The sequence below is a fragment of the Theropithecus gelada genome, chromosome 1 (assembly GCF_003255815.1).
Source record: "Theropithecus gelada isolate Dixy chromosome 1, Tgel_1.0, whole genome shotgun sequence".
Classification (NCBI taxonomy): domain Eukaryota; kingdom Metazoa; phylum Chordata; class Mammalia; order Primates; family Cercopithecidae; genus Theropithecus; species Theropithecus gelada.
The window spans coordinates 176,154,004-176,175,737 of record NC_037668.1 but is presented as its reverse complement, the minus strand read 5'-3'; the positions used below and the strand labels follow the sequence as shown (position 1 = coordinate 176,175,737).

The window sequence follows — 21,734 nt, the reverse complement described above, 5'->3', positions numbered from 1 at the left end:
ACACCTGGCTACATTCACAGGAATTATTGATAGGTAAGGACTTCCCACTGCCATTTTGTTCATGGTTTTCTAACTTGTTTTCTAGATCCTTTTTTTTCTTTCTTCCTCTCCTGCTGCCTTCCTTTGTGGGTAAGTGATTTTATCTAGTAGTAAGTTTTGATTCCTTGCTTTTTATTTTTTGCATACCTATTACGAGTTTTTATTTCATGGTTGCAATGAAGCTTAAAAAATACATCACATAGTCATAAGAGGTTAGTTTAAGCTGATATTAACTTATCTTTATTCACAAATAAACCTCTACGCTTTCATTCCACTCTCCCCATTCCTCACATTTTAATGTTTTATGTCACCATTGATATTTTTATATTGCCTACAGATTTTATTATCAGTAAAACCTGCACCCAAATCCTGGTCATTCCATTTTATAGTCACATGGTCTTGTGTATGGCATTTAATTTTCCTGAGCATCATTTCCTCAAATGTATAAAAATATCTACATCATACCATTGTTCTATGGATTAAATAGCATATAATAAAGCACATCTATTACTTAATAGAGCACATCAATTTGGCTAATCCTGCCAATGGGTTTGATCTCTACTCTTATAAAATCTCCTTAGATAATTATTCCCAGATTATCTAACCCCTTATTCTACTTTATTTTGTTACACATTTTATAATATTATTTAAATCAGTTATTTCTGTTTGTATTCATTTATTAGCTATCTCTTCCATCAGATTGTAGTCTTCATGATAGCCGGTTATTTGTTTAAATTGTTCACTAACATAATCCCACTTCCTGAAACAATGTCTAATAAGTACAAATTTGTTTAATGAAGGAAATATTTGCTACACTCATAGGAACTACTATATTTCAGTGAAATGACACAGCACATAATTTTATTCTAGATCTTTGAATATATTGTGACATGACAAGCAATATTTGTAAATGAATTTCTAATAACGTCTATTTAATTTTTTACAATAAATATGAAAAGACTGTTTCCTAATAAAAATAAAAAGAGAAATATAACAATGAAAGCAGTAACAGATTGGAAAATTCAGTCAGTATAATATTCGTTATTTCAAAGCTGCAAGAAGTGAATACAACTCTCTAAAATTGCTCTCTTTGCCTCTCTTTGAGCCTAAAGAAGATAACTTTGGATTGTGGTGTTAGGCAAAATTTTTGACTATTTGTACAGTCTTCTGAACTCTATACATTTACAATATGAAAATGTAGAACTGCTTTAAATTGGATTGAATGTCATTTTGTTTTAAAGTATAGTATATTTTAAATAATATTTTTATTTATAATAAAATATTAAATTATCTAAAATCAAAAATTAAAAAATTATCTGATTCATACCTTTTAAGGGATCAGTTGGGCTTCTATGACTCCTTGCCCACAGAATGAAATAAAATATATATAAAGAAAGAATACTTGGCATTAAGAAATGAGTAAGCACTTAAACATGGGATTAAACAGCATAAACATGGAAAAAATTAAAAATTAAATTAGAGAAATGTAAGGCAGATATGGGCACTGAGAAGTAAATATTATCTATAATTGTGTAACAGACTATTTATCCTGATTTGAAATGAGAACGTCCACCCTAAAATGTCCTAAAAGTTTCTCAGTAACTGGGTTCCATATCTTAAATGGCTTTAAAAAGTCGATGAGATTAGAAAAAGCATAATTGAAGACATGGCAAATAATAAAAGACTGTTTTAAATTGGTGGAGTGAGATTTTCTTCAAAATTACAAAGTCAATCACTTGAAAATATTATCCCAACATATTTGTTATTGGTTGTTATTCTGGCATCCAACACTTCATTGATTTTAGACTTCTTTATTTTTTCTGAATCTGACCTTCCAACACCATCTTCTTCAAGTTCAATATGGCTCCCTAAAAATGTTTCCATCTTGCTCTGAGAAGTAAGGCTCTAGGGGAAAATTCATTGAAATGTCAGCCACAGTATGCAAAAATGGATGAAGAAATACAGAATGAAGAAAAGGACATAAAATTACTCTCTGGAAATGTATTATTTAAATTGGATTAATCACAATATATACTATATAAAAAAGTATGCATTCTATACACAGATACAAAATATAGGCATCATTTTTGTAGTCATTTAATAATATATTGAGGCTATTTTATTAGAAAATGAACTTTATGCTAACTGTATAAAGGAAAAAAATTGCAGAAGAAGTATTTTTTAATTTGCTTTTCCTTGATTTTATTAAAAACTAAATTAATTTATAATTATATTGTTTCCATATAATTTATAATAAATAAAGCACATAGGCCAGGCGCGGTGGCTCACGCCTGTAATCCCAGCACTTTGGGAGGCAGAGGCGGGTGGATCACCTGAGGTCAGGAGTTCAAGAGCAGCCTGGCCAACATGGTGAAACTCTGTCTCTACTAAAAATACAAAAATCAGTTGCGCATGGTGGCAGGCACCTGTAATCCCAGCTACTCGGGAGACTGAGGCAGGAGAATTGCTTGAACCCAGGAGGCTGAGGTTGCAGTGAGCCGAGATAGTGCCATTGCACTCCAACCTGGTGGGGACAAGAGCGAGACTTTGTATCAAAATAAAAATAAAATAAAACAAAAAAAGATAAAAAACATAAAAAGCAAAAAATAACCCTTATTTCTTAGCTATATTCTGTTTAATCAAAAAATAGGGTATCCTCTATGTGAAGAAAAATGTAACGTTATTGAACCATTTCTTTCAAAAGAACAAGCTACTCTACCTATGTAGAGTGACAATGTATCCTCAGGATTGAAGATCAAAAGAGGTAATATATACAAACATTCTTTGAAAGATGCTTTATAAAACAAAAAATTGTTTTATCATAAAAATTTAAGGTAGTGCAGAGAGCTAACATGAAAAATTTAAACATTGGCAATAAGAACAAAGACATACTATGTTTGAAAAATGGTTAATGTCCCTTTTGAATATCTATGTCAACATTCATTTTATGTAGACATAAACAGTTGTCAAAATTATTTCTGTTCTGCCAACATTATTTTTCTGGAAATAATTATTGGGAAGCACTAAACTGTATTTACACTAACCATCTGTTTATTCAGTTGCCTTACAAAGACCGTATTAGAATAAAAGAAGCCTCAGGCACTTCTATTATAATAATGAATGTCTCATGAGATGGGATGATGTGCAAGTTACAACATTCTGATAGTAATTTCTAATGCATTACAGTAGAGCATGGACTCTTGAGAATCAGATGAAATTTTCTTCCATCTAGATTACATTTTCTCACTGTCCCAATGTGCTTGATATGAACTGACACCACCATAAATACTTTTATCTGAACGGCAGCACTGTCATAGTTAGACAGAGAAATATATAGCGTTGAGTGAAAAATAATTTCAGATACTTTCCAAGTGCTTTTTGCTGTTGTAACAGTAATTCCTGCAAAGTACATACTAAACCATGTAAAATTACAATCCTGACTATTGATTTAGTGAATTATGTATTCTTTGAGGAAAGCGGAAACTTGGTGTTCAGATAGTATGTAAAATACCTTCTTCACTTTCTGGAGGCTTATTGATCTCCATGTTGCCTGTGTAGTCACTTGAGGAAGGAAACCAACTGCTCTTGCCCTTCTAATGAATTTTGAATGCATCAGTGATCACTGTATTATGTATCTCTAATTAACTAGAGAGACAGGCTCACCATATTCTAAACTTACACACTAAGGAAATACATAACACTGTGTTGTTAATTGAGAAAATACTCATCCCAACAAGGTTATCAACCCTAAAGGAGTTAAAATTTATCAAGTGCTTGAACAGTGCATAGCACTTATTAAGTGCTAAACAATTTGTTGACAATTAAATATTCACTGTATGAAATTTGTAAATTGCATTTTCTTCACAAAACACTGTATAAGTTTGTCACATATTTTAAATTATGACATTCCTTTTTTCTTTTAATGAGTCTAAATAACATTGGTGGTATTAGATATGATTGAACTCTATTATTGATTGGATTCACTAAGCATATTATCCAGATTTTTTAAATAGATGATATTTAAAAATTGAGGACTTTGCCATGTTGTATGATTACTCGAATTGCTTAAATATTTTAGTAACATAAGAACAAGTTGTAGCGGTAGTGATGAATAGTATATCCAACAAAATTTCAATGCAACTTTATGTAACTTTATGTCACATCCTTGACCACTATGCTTGCTGCATTTCTAAACAATTTAACTTACTATTATTTAAAGTCTGATTAAAATATAAGCTCCCTGATAAAGTGTTCCCAAACTCTGTACTAAATTTCTTCTTAACGCAGTGCCAGATGTAAAGGCAGGCGACACATTCTGAAAAACTTTAATCTTTCCTCAGCAATTATCTCTTCAATTATTTCTATCAATGCCCTAGCTACCATTGCTTAAGAAATTCAAGAACAATTATTGTGAAATTGAGAAAATAGATTCCAAGTTTACATAAAAATGTAAAGTCCCAATAATGTCAAAAAATATTGATGAAAAATAATTTTGGACTTAATTTACTATCTTGAGATGTATTACCTATGTTCAGTAAAAGATTAACCTTGCCCAAAGGAAGGTTTGTTGTTTTGCACTGATGTTCTGAGGAGTAATTTGAACTTATTGGAATGTACTGCCTGATAAGAGTGTCTTCATTTGCCGGAGGACCCTGTGCTATGCCACTTTACTTATGCTAACAATGTAGTTTATGTTAGGGACTTTGTACCATATGGTGTCACCTCAGTCTCTGGAGGGCCTGGCGACTAAATTCAGCCATATGGGTGGTCAGCAGTGTCTATATGACCAGCCCTCATAAAAAGTCTGGATACCAGTGCTTGCATGAATTTTCCTGCTTGGCAATGTTCCATGTGTATTGCCACACGTTGTTGCCAGGAGGAATATGTTAACACAACTCCTTTAAGAGATGACAACAGGAGACTTCATGCTTGTTCTTCCCTGCACCATGCTCGATAAGCCTTTTCCTATTGTTTCTTTTAATCTGTATCCTTTCATTAAAATGAAATGAAACCACGAGTATAACAACTTTGTTAAGATCTGTGAGCCTTTCTACTGACGTATTTAACTTAGAGGAGGTTTTAGAGATCTTCCTGACTGTATTTATACAACTATGATTTTAATTTTTTTTTTGAAACACACAGAAAAAAATCAGTGGAAGAAAATGCACTATGAGATACAATGTCGTTGCCACCAGCCATACAGCCATATGTTGCTATTTAAATTATATTTAAATATATCAAAATGAAATAAAATTAACTCTTTAGTTTCTCACACACATTATATAAATATACAGTGCTCAACACTATAAGGCTGTTGGCTATTATATAGAATTGCACAGATATAAAACATATCCATCATGAAAGAAACTTATATTGAACAACACTTGAGTGAAAGTCCAACAGAAGAAAGGACAGGTTGATAAATGTTATGACAGATAAATGTTTCAAATGAATTGTGCATTAACATTTGAGAGGCAAAAATACAACACATCTAGAAAATCACATGTGAAACAAATTAAAGGTTTATACACACATTTGGCAAAAATAATACACATAAATACAACTACAATAGTGGTATATGTCATGAAACAGAAGTTTGCTCTGAAAGTATATAATAAAAATGCCTAGTGATGCTCAGGCTAATTCTAATTGTGAAAAAAAGAAAAACTTCCCTGAATTTCCCAGTGTTCTTGTAAAAAGCCCCAGCTTACTAGAGCCATCTTCGCATACCAGGAGATATGTAGACATTTGTCTAGTTGATTGCTGTGACCCTGGAGGGCAGTAAAATGTCTCTTATTACTTGGAGATTCCCAAACATTTACAGCACTGGACTAGCTCCCTAGGTTAAGTACCAAAGGTTCCTGGAAAGATTGAAGATTCATCTTTCTAGGTATTAGCATATCCATGAGGAATGAGACCCAACCACTTGGAGATAACTGTAGGTCTTAAAAGCTGAGACTTGCAGCCTATCAGACTCCAGCAAAGACTTTTTTCATATCTTAAAGAGCTAGAAAATAAAAGTGGGTCTACTAGTGCATGGAGGAGACACTTCGAGCTAGTGAGAGGAATAGCGACCTCCTTCTACTGTATAAGCACAGGAAAATCATCCTCTAAACCTCTTATTTTTGGACTTACAACCACTCATGCAGGAAAATTCCCACCATTGGCTCTCATGGTGTCACCCTAAGTGTAATGACTAGAGCAACAAGGGCATGGAGATAGATACACATGTTATTTACTGTAAAGTTTAAAAAAATCTTTCTGATTCCACAGAGATTTTATTTGCACTCCTGATAAAATAAGTAGAAGGGCATATTAAAAACCCACCACTAACATATGTACTATATCTAAAATTTTTGAATGCTTTTATATCTTTTACATGACACTAAATGCTTATCCTACAATTTATAAATGAGAAAATAAAGACAGAGAGAAGTTAAATATTCTACCTAACTACAATAACCTATCTCATAAGTGGTAGAGGTATGCTTTAATAAAGGAATTTGATTCCAAAGTCCATGTGATTAAAATCTGTGCTATAAAATGAGAAGATCTTCCTAAGGAGCTTTCAGTTAAGACGCTACTTGAAAGCTTTAGGCAGCTATAAATGGTGGAGATGATTGTCCAAACAGAGAGAACATAACATAAAAAAGACATTTGGCACATTAAAAGGGGAGAGAAAATGCTGAACTAAAGAAGAAAACTCCTAATTAGTATAGATCTACTGACAAGGCAGCATTACAGGTTTTATTTTGTAGACTCCTACTAAGGGTAATGTACACACATTGTTGTTTATATAGATAGTCCTGAATAATCTCATGCTTTGCTAAATTGCAAGCTAAAATATCAAGGCTCATAAATAAAGATAAAGCTAGAAGCAGATTACTTAAAATTCATGCAGCTCTTCAAGTATAGATTCCTAAAAAGGTAACCATCCAAAGAAAACCAGTAGCATAGCTAGCTCTCCCCTGGCATTCACACACAGAATCTTATCCTTAGTAGCCTTAAAATGTAAACTCTGCTTTCTTCATTCACTGTGGATCCTTATAGGGATTCACTTTCAAAAAAGACCAGAGTTATCAAAATTCTCAACTTGAAATCAATAAACATTGATAGGCAAATACCTAAAGAGATAAAGAGAGAGTGTACTACTCTTCATCTTTTTTTTTTTTTTAATTTGGAGGAAACGTTTTCACCTTTTCCTCATTTATGTTCTCACTTTCTGAAATAATTTAACAGAGTAGAATCAAAGAAGTTCTTGAAGCCATAAATCAACTACTATTTTCATTAAACAAAGACATTTTTGTAGAGACTTTAATTATTCTTAAGGTTTTTATGTTGCCTAGGTTTGTCCTTTTGTTACCAAGTTAGCAATGCCCTTACTTCCCAACATGCTTAGAAGCCAATACTAAATGGCACAGGCTTTTGAGAAAAGAAAGATTTACTATGAATCAACTAGAAAGGAGACAGAAAATAGCATTCAAACTTGTCTTCTTCAGCTAGAGACTAGGGTAGGTTTTATAAACAGAAGGGAATGAGGAATGATGTGATTAGATACTGCAATGAAGTGATGTCTGGAATCATGATCTAACTGGATTATGTCATGGTGTGGTGCCAGGGCTCAGTCTAATTGGATGATGGATCATGAGGTGTGTGCTTCTTCATTCAGTCCCTTTTCCTTGGATCGAGGACTTATCTTCTGCCTGTGGTTGCATGTGTGGTTAATCTGGGCAAGCTTGGGTTACAAACTTGAAACCTGGAGTCCATGGCAACTGACAAACAACTCATTATTTTATGATACAAAGTTGAACCAGATTGTGCTGATTCTGTGGTTACACTTTTCTGTGAGGAAACTTGTCAACTGAAGCTTTAAAATATTAATGTACCTGAACAAAGTTACATATAAAACAAATCAGCTTCTAAGTTATACTAATATTGTTTTCTATTTACTGATATGGGAGCTAATACTCATTAAAGTAAAACTTTTGAGGAAAAACAGACTTGACTCATAATAAATATTAAATGTGATACTTATTAGTCCTTTATGAAATAATTTATGTATTAAGAAATATCACCATTTTAATATTTTATAGCTGACAGTTTACTTTGCAGTTGAAACTTGTGTCATTATTTTGAAATAGATCTTTCCTCAGTCATATGGAAACTGTTACAAACAACTTCAAGTTTTTGTCCTGATTTACTACTTTTCAGTATGCATGGGAGTTAATTAAGTTAACATCTCAGATCATCTCTTAGTTCATTTGTAAGTTAAAGAGGTTAGAATTACTAGGTATCTTGTAAACTTGACCAGCTCTGCAGCAAGTTTTAGAGAAAACAAAATATAACTTTAATTATTTGAGTTCATATTCTTTAGGATAAAATTTCTAAGAGTTTCTCACAATATATCTCTATATATCATTTTATATATCTATGGTTTCTTTATGTAGAGATATAGATATATAGAGAAACTCTAGATATATGTATGCACATATACCTATGTAGATACACATATACATACACAGACATATGTACATGCATACACACATATATATGTTTAGGCAATTTTAATTTATACTAAAGAACGTGTGTGCATATGTGTATGAGTGTGTGCATACATATGCATGTACATTTGTTTATATGTTTTATCAGAAAAACAAAGTGGTAGATGCCCCTTCTGAGCAATATCCTTAAAATCTTTTAATGGTCTCTGATTTCAGTTACCTTATAGTCCACACTCTTTACCATACCGTTGTTATAACTGTGGGCAGTTTTATATTAAGAAATTTTGACTTATTAGATGAACCACAAGAAACCCAAAAAGTATTAAAAAATCATAAAATATCTGGTATATTTTATTTTAAAAATAACTTTATAGACTCACTGGGTATATGTGCAGGTTTGTTACATGAATATATTTTGTAGTGATGAGATTTGGAATTCTAGTGCACTTCTCACCCAAATAGTGAATATTGTACCCAATAGATAATTTTCAACACTTCTTCTCATCCCATTCTCCCCCATTTTGGAGTCCCCCAGTGTCTATTGTTTTTATCCATCACACTGTGTACCATTGTTTAGCTCTTAGTTATAAGTGAGAACATGAAATGTTTGATTTTCCAAATCTGAATTATTTCACTTAGGATAATGGCCTCCAACTCCATTTATGTTGCCTCTTGGAACATGATTTCATTATTTTTATGGTTACATGGTGTTCCACTGTGTACATGTATCCCACTTTCTTTATTCAATCATCTACTGATATATACTTAGATTCCATGACTTTGCAATTGTGAGTAGTGAATTGTTTTGTGATAAACATACGAGTGCAGATGTCTTTTAGATATGACAATTTCTTTTTCTTTGGGTAGATATCAGTAGTGGGATTGCTGGATTGAATGGTAGCTATATTTTCAGTGATTTCAGAAATCTCCATATTGTTTTTCATTATTGTTGTGCTAATTTACATTCCCATGCACAGTATATAAATGCTCCCTTTTTTTCTTCATCCTCACTGACATCTGTTGTTTTTTGACTTTTTAATCACACCTATTCTGATGGCTGTGAGTAGGTATCTCATTTTGATTTTAATTTGTATTTATCTGATGATTAGCAATGTAGAAATTTTTTTCATATGTTTGCTTTCCACTTTTATGTCTTCTTTTTAGAAGTGTCTGTTCATGTCTTTGGCCAATTTTTTTAACTGAGATTTTCTTTTTATCTTTTGAGTGGTTTGAGTTCCTTGTAAATTCTGGATATTACTCCTTTTCAGATGCATAATTGGCGCATATTTTCTGCCATTTTTTCTGTTGTCTGTTTACTCTCCTGATTATTACTTTGCTGTGCAGATGCTTTCTAGTTTAAGTAAGTCTAATTGGTCTTTTATTATTTTTGTCACATTTACTTTTAATATCTTAATTTACCTTGGTTAATGTCCTGAAAAGCTTATTCTAGGTTTTCTTCTAGGTTGTTTATAGTTTCAAGTCTTACATTCAATTCTTTCCTTCCTTCCTTCCTTCCTTCCTTCCTTCCTTCCTTCCTTCCTTCCTTCCTTCCTTCCTTCCTTCCTTCCTTCCTTCCTTCCCTCTCTCCTTCCTTCCTTCTCTCTCTCATTCTCTCTTTCTCTTTCTCTCTCTTTCTCTTTCTCTCTCTTTCTCTCTTTCTCTCTTTCTTTCTTTCTTTCTCTCTTCTTTCTCTCTTTTTGTTCCAGGGTACATGTGCAGGATGTACACATTTGTTTTGTTGGAAAATGTGTGCCATGGTGGTTTGCTGCACCTATCAGCCCATCACCTAAGTATTAAGCCCAGCATGCATTAGCTATTTTTCTTGATATTTTCCCTCCCCCCTCACCTGCCCAACAAGCTCCAATGTGTGTTGTTCTCCCTGTATCCATGTGTTCTCATTGATCAGTTCCCACTTATAAGTAAGAACATGTGGTGTTTGGTTTTCTGCTCCTGTGTTAGTTTGCTGAGGATAATGGCTTCCAGCTCCATCCATATCCCTGCAAAAGACGTGACCTTATTCTTTTTTATGGCTGCATAGTATTCCATGATGTAATCAACCCAAATGCCCATCAATGATAGACTAGATACATTTAAATTTTTAATTTACCTTATGTTAATTTTTGTATATGATGAGAGATAGGGGTCCAGTTTCATTCTTCTGCATATGACTGTATAATTTTTCTGTCACCATTTATTAAATAGGGTGCCCTTTTACCATTGTTTATTTTTGTCAACTTTGTCAAAAAAAAGTTTGTTGTATATATGTGGCTTTATTTCTGAGATCTCTATTTTGTTCTAATGTCCCGTTTTCTATTTTTGCACTAGAAGCTTCTTATGTTCGTTATTATAGCCTTATAGTATAGTTTGAAGTTAGATAACATCATGCCTTCTGTTTTATTCCTTTTGTTACGATTGCTTTGACTACTTGGGCTCTTTGTGGCTGTATATGAATTTTAGGATTTTCTTCTAACTCTGTAAAAAATGACACTGGTAATTTGATTGGAATTGCTTTGACTCTGTAGATTGCTTTGGGCAGTATGATCATTTTAACAATATTGAGTCTTCCAATCCATGAGAATGGGATACTTGTGTATTTGTTTGTGTCATCTACTTCTTTCATCAGTATTTTCAGATCTCTTTGTATACTTCTTTAACCTCCTAGGCATGTTATTTTTTGTACTGCAAATAAGATTGAGTTCTTGATTTGATTATAAGTTTTAATGTTATTAGTTTATAGAAATAATACTGATTTTATATGCTGAGTTTGTATCCTGACACTTTACTGAATAATTTATCATGTCTTGGAGTCTTTAAGAGAAGTCTTTAGGGTTTTCTATGTATAAGATTATGTCATCAGTCAATCGAGATAATTTGCCTTAGTCTTTCATAGTTTAATTTCTTTAATAATCTTAATTTCTTTCTCTTGACTGATTGCTCTAGCTAGGACTTCCAGTACTAAGTTGAATACAAGTGGTGAGAGTGGGTATCCTTGTCCTGTTCCAGTTCTTAGGGAGATGGCTTTCAACTTTTGCTCATTCAATATGATGTTGACTGTGGGTTTATCATTCGTAGCTTTTATTATTTTGAGGTATAGTTCATTTATTCCTAAATCATAGGGGGTTTTATCATAAAGATATGTTGGATCTTATCAAATGCTTTTTGTGCATCTATTGAAATGCTCATAGAGTTTTTGTTTTTAATTGTGTTTATGTGGTGAGTTACATTTATTGACTTGTGCATGTTGAACTATCCTTGCATCCATATTCACTAAATGCTATCCAATTATAAATAATGGAAAGCAAAGAATTATTCATTGTCAATATGTCGTTATATGTATATTTTAAAATGATAAACATTTAAATACTTTGATTTAACTAAAAACTGAGTGTATATAATAATGTAGAATTTCTAATAACATGACAAAATAAAAATAGCCATAATATGATACTTTGTTTTATATATTAATAACATAGTATAAACATAACACTACAATATTATGACTGTGTTTACATATACTAATTAAATCTAATGTTAACAATCCATTATGACTATGACTTTTTTACATCTTAAAAGGAATCTTCCTCCAATTTATTGTAGTTTTACAAAATGTTGTTATTAAGTACTTCCTAGATACTTTTTGGGGAGGTGAATATATATTAAATAATGAGTAGAGTATGTTGCAAATATCATTGATACCGGAAAAATCATCATTGACATAGAATAGTGATATCATCTGCTACTCTTTATGTGATAATTTATTACTCACCCCATCCAGCAATGTTTAGGTCAAATATCAAGTTCTCTAGCAACCCTCCCACAGGACTGAGAAGTTCTTCTCGTAAATTAATATAGTACTCATCATAGCTCTCTCTCACAGTACTTATACTTTATTGTGATTATACATTTATTTGCCTTTTTTGTCAAATCTCAGTTTTCAGATGCTAAATAAATGGCTATAGTATGTGATCATCATTAGCATTTTGATTCACTGTTTCTCCCAAAAAGCCCTCTATTAACTTTTTACGGCTTCACTTTCATTCTCTCTCTCTTTCTCTCTCTCTCTCTCTTTCTTTCTGTCTCAGAGTAGTATATATGTGAATATGTATGAACATGGCTTATTGCCGTGGAAAGGATACATACTTGTAGACCTGAGATACATACTTGCAGTTTTCAAATGCGGGCTACATTACAATTGCTCAGTTGATTCTTGGCAAGTTTCTGAGCTTCTTTCTGCCTGATTTTTTTCATTTGTAAATTATGCATAATGATATAACTGGCCTCATACTGTTTTTGCAAATATTAATTCCAATAGAAATATTTGTATTGCCTGACACATAAGTAATTAGTAAACATTTCTACATTCTGTTATTCATATCAATATTATTTATGACCCTTGTCTTTGTTCTAAACTTTCTACTCTTGTGCCTGTGGAAGTTCACAATTTCACTCATTGTTTATATGTCAATGACTCACAAATTAAGGTCTTACTTTGTCTCTACATCACATGTCCAAATGCCCATTTGACATTCTCATTTAATAGAAATTATTCAGGCTTCTTGATTATTTCTCTCTGCTCTCCAAAATAACCCCATTTCTAATCTTAGTTTCGTCAACCTGAAATACCTCAACCATCTACATATAAGTTCAAGGAAATACTCAGCTTTGTCATATCCTTATCTGATATATCCAATTCATTAATAAACTTATTCAAAATATATCTCATATTCATTTATTTATCTCCATAATCTGTATTGTTACCTCCCTGTAAAAGCCACCCTTGATTCTCATCTAGACTGCTATATTTAGGTGATTATTCTTCTTCTGGCTTTTTACTTCTCACTGCCTTATAATTATCCAATAATTATTAAACAATTAGAATAAACTTTTAAACATATAAGTAAGATAAAAGCCAAATATCGTTAAATCTTCAAGCCCTTTTCAGGTTAGGCTTCTGCCTACTAGCTAATTGCATATTTTGTACTCTCCGTCTCGCTAACTTATTAGGATTCAGTTATGCTAGATCATGAACATACCAAGCCCTTATTGCAAGCTATTTTATCTGCCTAGAATGTTCTTCCCTCATACTTAGAACTATTAAATTAATATTTATTCAATAACTATTTACAAATAGTGCTTAACAAATAAAAATCATGTAAGTTGTTTATTTTGAAAATATGATAGAAGTTAAAGCCTTAAATTTTGTATTAGTAAAATTACAACCCAGAAAAAAAAAAAAATTCTAAAAATAGCATATTCAAATAACATCAAAGCATATGTAAAGTTTAAACAATTTTTAAAAAATAATAAATGAAATTGATATAGTAGATTTTTACATGTTCCTACTACTTCTGGTCTTTCAAAGATAAAATATAAATATAAAGTACATATTACGCAGAAAAGATAGGAAGTTAGCCTGGATAAATACCGCATCATATTTTACTTTGGTTAGTACAAACAGTTTTACATTTCTTACTCTTTAATATCCTTTTATGGTTTATGCCACTATGTTCTAGATACTATTATTCCATATTAAACTGATCCCACAAACAACAGTAAGGATGATTTTCTCTTTCTTTCCCCTTCCTCAGTCTTGGGAAGGGTCACATGGGGAAACTAAATCTTGGCTCTGATTTGTTTGTTGAAATACACTCTCTATCCTAGAAAAACTTCAGAGGAGCTCTGAAAATTTGGGGAAACTAGTTGCGTTTCAAGCATCAATGTTTGTAAATTAAAGGTTATAATTCCTAATTCCTACTCCAGGAGTTATGGCAAAGGTTATTTAAGATAAATTCTGTATAGTATTTATTATAATATTTAGGAATATAGGGAGAACCCAAAGTATCATATTCTCTTCTATTTCTCTGTTATTAAAAGTTAATATTTCATTTAATTATTTGTATATATTTTTATAGTTTAAAAGTAAGGAAATCATCCTTTCAAACCAGATGTATTATAAAAAGAGCTGTTTTATCCAATATTTCCTGAGAGGAAAACAGAGACAGTTTGTTCAAATCACTTTCCCCTCCTGTTTTTATAGTTTGGGAAGACAAGGAATCATTACAGCCAAGACTTAGTTTATTCTCTGAAGCGGACCAGACTTCATCTGTAGCTTTACCATATATAAAAGTGAACTGTTTCCACTGCCAGTTGCCAACTGACACATTCTACATTTGTGGACTTTAGATGAATGATTTTCTTTTGCTCTCACTGAGCTTGAAAGATCCCAACAGAGTAAAATTGGTATATATTTCAAAAGATGTATCAAGAATAATTTTTGAATGAAGAAAGATTAGAATGACAAAATGACCTATCTCATTTCCCCATGCTAACAAGAAAGTTCCTATGATTTTATTTCTACAAGACCACTTGGATCCTTGCTCTGATTGACAGCAATATAATCATTATAACTTAGAGAACACAGAAGGAATTTCAATTTAACCAACTCCGTATTACTGAGATACAACTTATGATGTATTAAATTATAGTATTTCAGAAGAAAATGTCAAGACTGATTACAGGTTCTGAAGGTATCTTTTAGTAGAGTATGTGTCTATCAGGAGATAATTTTTAATGGGTTTTCTATTAAACGTACAGATATTATCAATACTAACAAAAATTATCTGTCACAATAAAATATATTTAGAACAACTTATTGTTAAAATTAACATTCTAAATTATGATATTTATTATTTAATGTTATAGTATAAGATATGGGTTTGTTGATAAGATAGTAAATAAAACTGAAGATTAGCATAACTCTGTAAAGAACAGAGCTAGATTGTTTATGTTCATTAAGAAGAAAAGCAACTGATAAACACTAAAAGTGAGAGTTTCTCTTTCGATATTAGTAATCTGAGTTCAAGGAATTACTTGCTCTCTTCTTTCAATTGTTACTGAATTAGCCAAAGACACACAAAAGTAAGAGTGAACCTGTACCCACACTAAAAAGGAGTACTGCAAATACATGAAGAAAAGATGTGATTTCAATAACAGCATCAAAAACAGAAAGACCAGTGGTTCTAAATTAAAATGATAAGCAGAGTTTTTTGAGGAGTTTCATAAAAATACATTAGAATTTGGGAGTATTTTTTTTCATTTTTGTATTTTTGCACTTTTTATTTCAGTGATCTAACAACTTTGAGAATGGCTAGTACAATTCAAAAATTGATTAACAAATTGAAAGTAAACCCAGAAAAAATCTTTAGCCCTTGTTAACATGAAATTAGTAAAATGTTTTAAATTCCTAAGGCACCTGTTGGTGGGAAGGCAACATTTATTCCATGGACAGTTTTATAAAGAAAGCCTTGTGCTATTGTCAGCACAGCTGTTATCCCTTGAGGTATATGTTTTTAAGCCCTCCTTACATTTCATGTGATTGGCAAATATTACTTGTTGTGGCTGACTAATAAGAAGGTAATCACATCTGTGAAGAATAGCATATCACCGAGATTACTGGGTCTTCACAACAAATACAGAAATTAAATGTTGACAGACAGGCAAGTTTGTTGCTCCTCTTTCTTCATTCTTCCTTTACCCCAGCATTGAGTCTTTAATCTTAAATTATTAAACTGCAATAACTTTATTTACTTTCTTTATCTGCCCTAAAATATTTTAAACAAGAATTCAAAAAATTGCTAGCATAGCCTGCAGAGTCAATACTGGACAAAAACAGATTCTCAACTCCTTCCAATGTGCTCTTCCCAAAATTCTCAGAAATATCAAGTCATTAAGTAGTTTAAAAGAGAACCACCAATTTAAAAAATCAAACCAAGATCCTCCAGTTAAACAGTTACTGAAAAAGAAAAGTTGGTATCTAGAATTCCTTTTTCTATTAAGTTGAGAAAGAACATTACATCTACTAAGCTGAGATCAGTAGGTTAGAATGAAATTAAACTCCTAATTTTCAAATGTTAAATGTGTAAGAGACCTTAAGTGAAAAATTGAATAATATATGAAAAAAATCAGACATTGTAACAAGATGTTTGAAGAGCTCTATATAAAATGTTATATAAAAAAAGGTAAGAAATAACAGTGAAGGAAGAACCATCCATCTGTCAACTTCACAAGAATAAAAAGATTCACAAGAGAAAAGGTTCACAAGCGTAAATTGTGTAAAAGATGGCCAGAATAAAACTTTATGAGCACTGCTGCTTTAGAGTAAAGTGTGCTGAAAGTGATGAAAGGACAAAGGAAAATAATTATCACAAGGACATAAAATTTCAAAATGCTCAGAGGATAGATCTGGAAGTTTTAATGTATGCTAGGAATAGCTTTAGGCTTAGGTAGGGAGAACAGATAGAGAGAAAACAAGATAAAAAACAGTCTTTAAAATGTCTAGGCAAATTTTCTGAGCAAAAAAAATTATCTTTTTAAATAAGCTATTATGTTATCACTAATTTTTAACAACTATTTATTTAATGCTTACACACAACTGATAATATTTTGGTGTCTTAGATCATAGAAGTAAACAAGATATGTCCTTTGCTTTGGGTTGTGGGGTAAGGAACTTACAACCACGAAAAAATTACTGTGCTGTTTAACAGCTGTGAAATGTTGAACGACTTCACTATGTTATTGCTTCATTCACAAAATTTGATTTCTTCTTGTGATGTTTGGCTATTGTCAAGTTGACATCATTACTGCAGCTTTCCAAGGTCTCCTCTGCATTTCCCCAAACCTTCTCTCAGTATGTTTCTATGTTAGTCTTCGCCAACAAAAAACACTGGTGTGAGCTTTGGAAGACAGAAAATCTGGAGAAGCCATTATTCTCTGAAGGCAATCCTAGCCAGATATGAAGAGATGAGAGGTTTCACTGGACTGTTTCAAAGAGCACAGGGGAACTACCTGCTTGGCTGTTGCACACACAGACAATTAGTGAGAGTTTCACATAGAACCTTTAGCACTGCAGCAGTTTCCAAGACAGTTATTGGGAGCTTCTGGCTGAGATCTCTGGTTGCTTTCCTGAAATTTTTGTTGAATTACTTACTGTTCAGAGTTAGCTTTCCTGACCGATCCTTTCATAGTTCCTCTAACATTTCTCTAAGCCTTTAATTCCAATATTAACTTCCAAACCCGGAAAACTTAAAGTGGCTTTTGTTTACTGTTGGATCTTAGATTGACTATAGTTTTGGTAACAGGAGTGAAGTTGATTTGCCAACTCCTGGCACACATGTGCTATCAAAGCATCTGGGGTATTTAAAACTTTATGCTTACAAGTCAATCAGCAACTGTAGACAAGAATGTCCATAGTTACCCACCAGATGTAAGGGGCCATCCAAACTTATGCTAGTAAAGAGGCCAGATTTGTAACATTGACTCTAGTTTGAAACAACGTGGAATAGTTCATGACAACTCACTAATATCCGCCAAGATCTCTCAAATCTCTCCACTTCTTTACTGTCCAAACAGGCTAAGTTCAACAGAGACATGATGAGTCTCGAAATATATTGTATTGCTTTTGGTTTAATATTTTGAAGAAAGAAGCAAGTCTAGAGGTTTCACTTGGCCCTTTTTACCATAACAATCCTCACTGCATATGTCAAGGGACCAACGTAAGTGTTCTGCCAATCCTTGTTCCAACTACATCTTCAAAACTAGGGGGAAAAAACACAGGTCAGGCTGATAGACTCAGTGGGCCCACTTTGAGACAGACTCGAACCAACAACAGATTATGACACTTTAAACAGGTAAATTTATTTAGTAAGGAATTATACAATACTCTAAAAAATTAATCATGGATCTCCCTAATGATAGCATCAGATCACAGCCGGTGTTCAGTAATCTCTCAAAGTGCTGGTAGATGCCTACAAATATCTTTGGAAAATATTTTTGGCATAAGGTTTTTTGTTTGTTCATTTTTTTAGCATTTTAAAGTGCTTTGATTAAAACATCAGAAAGTATATGTAAGTGCTTTCCTGTGTTACTACAAGTAAGTTCTCAGTATATTCTTATAATTATCCTTATTAATTTAAATTTTGCAATGAAAAAGTACATTATTTATATATTTGTGTGTGTTTATGTATATATATATGAAATCAGTGGATTGATTTTTATAAATTAAAGAAATGCAATGTATTCTACACATTCAATAACTTAATGTATAATGTAATAATTGATTTTAAAAAATAAAACAAAACTTAAAGATATTAAATGTAAACATTTTCCAATTGTACATATAAATGCTATTTAACTTAGCTCAAGATAGACAAGACTTTTAAAAACTTACATATTCAAAGTAATATAACATTAAGCAAAATTATCAGTTAAAACAATACTTATTAGCCTTAATAATCAAAAAATTAAATAATACATGATGACCTTGGAATAAGTATCTGCAAAAATGTAGAAAAAGAAGTTAATATATTTCACAAAGAATAGCTTTTAAAAACTAATAGCAAAACACTAACATCCTAAAGAAATTTGACATTTTTTAAGAATACATTATAAAAATAAATGTGACTAGAAAATACACATATGAATAAATAAGATTCAATTTCCAAGCCATCAAATTGGTGAAGAACAGAAAAATGACAACACTAGTTTTTGGTGCTCAGTAAAGTGGGAATTCTCATATAACAAATCACAAGAATGTAAATTAGTACAGACTTTGTTGAAAGGCTGTACTGATGGGCTTACATTTTTAAATATTTATTTCTTTTATATAGGACCTGTATTTTCCAAAATTATTATACTATCAATTAATAAAAGATATGTTTTTTAAAAAAGTGAACAACGACAAAAAAGCACAAAGACTTCCCTTTAGGAAAAAAAAAAATATATATATACAATAGAATTTATAAATGAAACTTCCCAAGCCAAAAGAGATTGGGAGAGAAAGAGACACAAAAGAGTGTCAATGGCTCAGTCAGGCTGGTCAAAGGAGAGTTGAGCTGCCAGGTGTCAGAGTAGCCAAATAAGCCACAAGTCAAAAAGAAATAATTAAACCCTTAGACAATTACTGGTGTAAGCAAGTGTCTAAAATCAGGAGAAACACCAACCGACCCTATTCCATTTTCCCCCAAGGAATGGTATGCACAGAGGGGTCAGGAGGATCGACTGAGGAAGGAGTCCCAAACAAAGGGCTTAAAAGTTTCTATGGACTCTGGAGTAGAAGGGTTGGGGAAGTAGGGGTGCAGAGAGCTTGGAACAGGCTGAGTGAGAGTACAGAAAAGTGTTTCCAAGACTTTTCCTTCTACTCTAGAAAGAAGGCCTGAGCAGAGAGGCTCCTTAAAAAGAGTTCTATTCAAGGCCTCAGATAGAGACCTCAGAATGAGGGTACCTGTCTTGGAATTCAAATATGTGAGGAGTATGATCTGCTTGAGACGTTGAATGTAACTTCCTTCAAAGACTGAAGTGTACTGGTTGTGCACTCGTTCTGGGGTGGGAGGGCAGCTTCCCTCTGAAGGGTCTACCAGGAAATGCCTTTGTAATTAATTGCCTATACGCAAGCCTGTAAAATCACATGTAGGTTTTAATCAGGAGCTCATCTCTTTAATTTCAGCCCTTAGTAGTTCAGATAATTTCAATAAATGCCAATTAAACATTTGACAAAATGTACCATATGTTCATGGTAACAGTTCTCAATAAACTAAAAATAGAACAGGCAGCTTGGAAGATAAATTCGGTAAAATTTATAATTCTTATATTTTGTCTAGATTGACATTCCAGATTTTGGTATCGGTAGGCAGAATCCCATCATACAATGGTAGTTTTTTTTAGAATTGAGGAGAAAATGATTGTAGTTCATAGAGACTAATAGAGCTGGAATTTGCTGGGCACAATACCAGTAAGAAGGAGGCTTTTTGAAGACAAATTTCCCAACAGGTTTCTTTGAGGGTTTGTTGTTGCTGTTGTTGTTTGTTTATTTTTTTGTACATACACTAATCTGTTTGTACAAAGGTTAAAACTCTACAAAGTAAGACAGAGAACAATGTTCTGAAAACTATTAGCTGAGCAACACCCACAGCTTACACAGGGCTTGAAAATATTTTAGTTCTGATCAGCCAGATTGTACAGTCCTCACGGACACCCCTGACAGTCAGTAAAGACACTTTTCATAAGGAACGAGACACTGTAGGGGCAAATTATGGTTAGAGTTAACTCTAGATCTTCTCCAGCAAAACAGAAAAGAATAAAGCAACAAACAAAAGCAAAGTCAGAAAGATCAAGGGGATCCACAAAGCATCTGGAATAGCTAAAACAATTTTGTTTTTTCAAAAAAGGACTTACACTACCTAATGTCAAGATTCATTATCAATGAACGGTAATCAAGACAACATGGTATTGACACAAAATCTGAAAAAATAGAGTAATGAAAAACAAGAGTATATTCAGAAATAAGTCTATATTTATACAGTCAATTAATTTATTGAAAAAGTCACTAAACCCATTCAAAGGAGAAAAGGATGATTTTGAATCAAATTGCAATGCAGAAAATTTAAAAACACATAAAACACATGTAAAGAAATGAATCTTGGCACTAACTCATATTAAACTGAAGAGCTGTTTAGACATAGTTAACTTAAAGCCTCTATGCAGCTATGGAGAGACAAAGTTTTATCAATATCTATAAATCAGTAACTATAAAATAAGATAATGTGAATTGGATTTGATTAAAATTAAACTTCTAATGAATAGATATGGCAGGATATAGTTTTAATGCATATATCTGAAAACTACTAGTGTTCCAAATATATAAATAATTTTTATAAGTGAAAAAAATAATAGCAAACAACCCCATTGACATAAGATTTGAAAAGATACTCTCCAAAGAAAATATACAAATGCTCAAGACAAACATGAAAAGGTGATCAATATCATTAATTTTATGGGAGATACAAAGTTCAACCACAGAGAAATACCACTTTGATTCCACCCAAATGGATAGAATTAAGAAGACTGTTAATACCAAATTTTGGTGAAAACATGAAAATAATTGGTTGTTAGTGTTCAGTTCTCTGTAGGCCAAGAATGACGTAGGAAAATGTGCTATCATAATGGGCTCCCTTTATTCAATGATAGTAATGGGATGCTGGACAAGCGGAGGTCAGGAGGCCACATTTAGCCGTGGTTATAAAGGGAAGCTAGTTACTCTAATGAGGATAAGAGAGCCGGAGCAATAATCAGAATTATTTTCCTCCACATAGATCTTTGGAAGTTACTATGACTGCGATAGGAGGATTTCCTACTTGAGGC

The 21,734-nt window shown here is 32.4% G+C and overlaps 1 pseudogene across 1 annotated transcript in view; it reads right to left on the bottom strand.

The window, feature by feature from the left end:
• Positions 1 to 1,767: 1,767 nt before the first annotated feature.
• LOC112632269 overlaps positions 1,768 to 21,734 on the bottom strand; it is a 140,556-nt pseudogene continuing 120,589 nt past the window's right edge. The window contains exon 2 of the transcript XR_003121370.1: positions 1,768 to 1,944. The product of XR_003121370.1 is annotated as an ATP-dependent RNA helicase DHX29-like (transcript). The remainder of the gene's footprint in view (positions 1,945 to 21,734) is intronic.